The following is a 5,467-nucleotide window of genomic DNA, read 5'->3' on the forward strand; positions in this document are numbered from 1 at the left end:
ATCTCCGAATGGGGTGGCCGGACTCAGCATTACCTCAGGTTGTTTACCCAGAGTCTGAACTTTTAACTCATAAGCGATGGAGGCACAGCCAAATCCTTGCAGATCAATTTTGGACTCACATCATTAGAACTTACTTGTCTAGCTTACAGTCATGACAGAATTGGCAAAGTAAAACGGAGAATTTGTCATTGGGATAAGTTGTTATGATTTGGGATAAACAATTTCCCAAGGCCTTACAGACGGGTATCAGCAAGAGTGAAAGGGAAGGTCTACAGGACGGTAGTGAGACTGGCTGTGTTATATGGGTTGGAGACGGTGGCACTGACCAGAAAGCAGGAGACAGAGCTGGAGGTGGCAGAGTTGAAGATGCTAAGATTTTCACTGGGTTTGACGAGGATGGATAGGATTAGAAATGAGTACATTAGAGGGTCAGCTCAAGTTGGACGGTTGGGAGACAAAGTCAGAGAGGCGAAATTGCATTGGTTTGGACTTGTGCAGAGGAGAGATGCTGGGTATATTGGGAGAAGGATCCTAAGGATAAAGCTGCCAGGGAAGAGGAAAAGAGGAAGGCCTAAGCGAAGGTTTATGGATGTGGTGAGAGAGGACATGCAGGTGATGGGTGTAACAGAACAAATTGCAGAGGACAGAAAGATATGGAAGAAGATGATCTGCTGTGGCAACCCCTAACGGGAACAGCCGAAAGAAAAAGAATTTCCCAAGGCCATTTGTCTTGTTGGCAAAGTGGTCCATATAATACCAGGAACTGATGGGAGAATCAGGACTGCCGAAGTTCGAGTGAACAATAAATCATACATCAGACCAGTCACTTGTCTTATTCAACTTCCAGCCATTCCAAAGGAGTGATTAGTAAATGGATGGATGGTGTTTCACTATATCCTTTTCCTATATAACAAATTTCAATAACAAATTTGGGGGTGGCTGTTGAAAAGGCAATATAGTATTTATATGTTGTTTCCCTTTAATTAGTTGTCATCCACCTTGAATTATTAGCTATCGTGATTGGCCTGTGCTGAGTTAGATCTTGGCCAATCACAGGGCTTCACTTTGAACTTTATAGATTAGTTTGGTGGCGTCTTAACAGTAGAGTAGGAGCTTCATTTGTTAAATGTGAAAGTTTGTGTAATTATTTATAAAGTAAGTGGAATTTAATTGTTTGTCCTTAAAGTATATTGTTTATGTGTTTAAGTTTGTAATTTGAATATATATAATATTTTAGTACAGTTTCTAAAATATAGATGTTCCAAGGAAGCTAAAGCATAGTTGAACAGACGCTGATAGTTTCACACATATTGTTTGTTAAAGAATTACAGTATTACAGTTTCCTCACATATAATATGTAATATGTTAAGAATAATTTACGTATTTAAGCTGAGTAAATACTTTATGGTTTAACGTTCTAGCAATTTCCTGATGTTGATGTTATCTTGAGTGTAGTTCGCCATCTAGTGGATAAATAAAGTACCCTTTTAATAACTAATGTTAACATTGACACATTTAAGAGTAAGAAAACGTTATAGCTAATTTATGTTTATTTTATTTAGACTATACCTTCACATTAGTGTAACTTTGGAAGAGATTAATAAATACAATTTGGACATCTTCATCCATCTCTGACCGGATGTGTGTAGTGGTTGTAATTTAATCCTGAACCAACTTAATACTTCACTACAAATCTTGTCACAAAGTTATGAAAATAAGGGTGGCAAAAGGCTGCACAACTCTCTACAGCGCTTGTTAAACATCAGAGTTAATCCTAGTCATTAAAAATGGGAATGTGACAAATTTGCCAGTCAATTTGAGCCAAGTTCTCACATTGATCTATGCAAACTCAACTGCAACTTAACAAAGGCAGCTGCATTTTCTCAAAACTGTGACAACTAGGGTGGTCCAACACCATTTAACCTTTTACAGTGCCCATGCAACATCACAGGTAATTTTCTTCATTGTTACGTTTACCAGTCAGTCTGATCCATGTAACCGCACTGGGACAGCAAAACTCAGTTGCACTTTAACAAAGGTACTCACTTTTCTCTGAAAATTAGAGTGGGTCAATGTCATACAACACTTTATAATGTCAGTTGAACATCACGTTGAAATCTGTTCATTAGATATATGGGAATATGACATATTTGACAGTCCATTTGACCCATGTACCCAAAGTTTAACTACAATTTAACAAAGGCCTCTTTCTTTTCTCAAATCTAGTGTAGCCCAATGCCATCTAACCCTCTGCAGTGACCATTAAACATCTAATTCCATTCACTAGATATAGGAATGTGCCAAATTTGCCTGTCAATTTGACCCATGTACCCAACTCATATAACAAAGGCATCTGTCTTGTCACATAGCCGTGAAAATGAGGGCTGCTTAACATCACCTAACGCTTTACTGTGTCCATTAAACATCAGTTACTCATTACATATGACAGTATGCCAAGTTTGTCATTGAGCTGGGCAAAACTGAACTGCCATTTAACAAAGGCACCAGTCTTATAGCAAAACTTTGAAACTTAAGTTTGTCCAATTTGAAGTAATCCCTTTGTATCTAATCAGTTATAAATGGTGGAAATCTGATTTCTTTTTCTCAAAATATAGGGCCCATATTAGTAACACACGTTAATATCTTTTTATGCAGCAGATATTAAGACTGGCTCATAACGTTGAATAAGTAACTGCTTTGCATAAGTTGTGTAAATAAGAAACTGGCTAGAAGCAAATAACTTCAGGCTCATGTGAAAAGGTCACGTTCTTCCCATATGTCCATGGGCTTTATGCCAGACCACCCGAAGACTCGCAGTTGAAGTAAATGAAGGGTCCAAAGGCTCATCTCCATGATGGAGTAGTGCTACAGCCTGGCCTGATTGCCCACGGGCATTCACTAAATGCTGCTAAGGAAAATTCTGGTCCCCAAGACCTCCAGTTAGATCACAAACACACAACAACGAGGTGGTAATTGAACCGACGACCAAAACTTTAGCCCGTACATATGGAGTAGTATCGCTGTCAAAAATAACTCCATCATTCCACCTTTGTGGTACATGTGCAGTAACAAAAATCGATTGTTTCTTCTTTGATAGAGAATGCCTCGTGCATCCAATGACGTATTTTGGGCAGTTTTTTCATGCTTTAGAATTGTACTTGTAATTATTAGAAGTGCAAGCATATTTTTTAGAAGCAAACGTAATTTTCAGAAGCGTAATCGTCATTTTCAGAAGTAAGCATAACTTTCAGAAGTGCAAACAAAATTGACACGTGTGAAATGTAAATTTGACTTAAACTATTACGATGTTTGTGATGGATGCACCATCTATTGGAACATAATGATGTAGTAATAAAAAGCAATTCATTTTTCATGTCAACAGATGAAACATTGCACAAATTATCATTGCAATTGAGAATTTAAACAGAAAAAGTATAGGAAATACAAAGAATGATAGAGTATTAATTTCATTTGAGTTAATTAAACATTATGGTGATCTATCCTCATTAATGTAGCAAAGTTAAAACAGGAATAAACCATTTAGTAAATAACAAATTCCATTAAGAACTATAAAGAGAGCTCTGATGTCCCAGGACTCGATTTTGAGACTCCACAGTCATGCCATTATCTCTGACAATAGATGGGACCCATTGGATTTTTTTTCTATTTAAAATTTCCATTGTTATGACCCCAGGTCTTTTTTTTGGATGACCTCATGTCTGCTTTGATTCTACATGACCTTCTGCCTGTTTTTGGATGACCCCATGTCTGCTTTGACTCTACATGACCCTCTGCCTGTTTTTGGATGACCCCATATCTGCTTTCATTGTAGATGACCCTCTGCCTGGTTTTTGGATGACCCCACATCTGCTTTCATTCTGGATGATGAAGGAGGGAGACGTGTCCGGAGGCAGGAGGAGAGGAAGGTAAAGAGAGTGGAACTGAGGGTAGGACCTTTGAATGGATGTGGTGAGAGAGGACATGCAGGTGATGGGTGTAACAGAACAAGATGCAGAGGACAGAAAGATATGGAAGAAGATGATCCGCTGTGCCAACCACTAGCAGGAGCAGCCGAAAGAAGAAGAAGTATCGGTGTATACAAATTGGCTATAATGAAAAATGCAATGAAGTTTACTAGTACAAGCAGCTAGCACCTTGAAATGGGCATATTAAGAATGATGTCCTTGAGAGAGAATGTTGCAGCAGATGTTATAAGTACTGACGACTGTTGCAGCCTATTGAATTTATTTTAATTAGATGATGCCTCTGTACTTAGGATTAAGCTCTGTACCACTAGTCCACGATTTAGTATGGACTGGGCCAGCTAGTCTCTAAAATACGAGCCAATTTCTGTACATTTGGCCACAATTAAAGGTCACTTCCTTCTAGGTGAAAGCAGTTTTGTTTTAATTCAAGGAAAATACCTTTGAAATTAGCATTCCAACTGAACTGTTATGCACATTTAAATACTCAATGTCTGTAATGAATAAAGATAAATTAAAAGTTGCTGTGCCCTTTCTTCTGTTTTCCACTTGCATTTCATTTGTACCCAGTAAAAAGCGAAAATGTTGAAGTGGAATAAACCAACAATTAAGAAATCTCAGTATCTTTGTGTTTTTATTTTATATTTAGCATAATTTCTGTTATATGTCATTTGTCAGCCATTTTTTAAGCAAAAACATGCAAGCATAATGATAAGATCAGGCATTGAATAAAAAGTAATAAAATGCAGGCTCTTTTTCCTTTGGAGAATGCATTCCTTAAATGTAGGAAGTGACATCCTTTACATCTTCTGATGGCCAGTGCAGTTTTCTACGCAGTGGTGTGCTGGGCTGGTAAATACCATTTCAAGAGAGTCCCACTGAATCAACAACCTAATTAAAAGGACAGCCTCAATTATAGGACACACTCTAAACTCCATGGAGGTAGTAACAAAGGAGAGAGTTAAAACAACACAGTGCCATTATGAACAAAGCTGCACATCCTATCTCTGAGGACATCCTATAGTACTTTCAGCCAACAAATTATTTCAGCAGAAGAGCGTCCAGAAACACTACTGGGGCTCCTTTATACCAACAACAATACGCTCACATAATGCCTCACTGTGACTGTGACAGCCAAGTCAGACATTATTTTCGTACTTTGTAGTCATTCTGGTGTGTGTTCAGACCAAAGTGTGTGTATCTATTTATTTTAAAAGCTTCTCTAAAAAGACACATTTCTGCCAGTGGACAAATAAAGATCTGTCTATCTATCTGTATCATAATGCATTCTGTGTGGCGATCACTGCCTGTGCGCTCCTTTCTGCCAAAGAGAAAGCTTGTTTAAGAAACATGTAGTCATTCACACACATAGAACATGTAGAATATGAAGCATTTAACATGCTACTTTAGTTATGATGGGATTTGAGAAACTCTAGGAAATTAAACATCAATTTTAAGATGAAGTTTACAACTTCTACTATAAT

The 5,467-nt window shown here is 37.8% G+C and overlaps 1 long non-coding RNA gene across 1 annotated transcript; it reads left to right on the forward strand.

Moving 5' to 3' along the window:
- The first annotated feature begins 982 nt into the window (after window positions 1–982).
- Window positions 983–4,598, forward strand: LOC114652672 (uncharacterized). The gene is made up of 2 exons (XR_003716418.2): window positions 983–1,155; window positions 3,833–4,598. It is a non-coding gene; the product is annotated as an uncharacterized LOC114652672 (long non-coding RNA).
- The last annotated feature ends 869 nt before the right edge of the window (window positions 4,599–5,467 follow it).

The sequence above is a fragment of the Erpetoichthys calabaricus genome, chromosome 5 (assembly GCF_900747795.2).
Source record: "Erpetoichthys calabaricus chromosome 5, fErpCal1.3, whole genome shotgun sequence".
Lineage (NCBI taxonomy): Eukaryota > Metazoa > Chordata > Cladistia > Polypteriformes > Polypteridae > Erpetoichthys > Erpetoichthys calabaricus.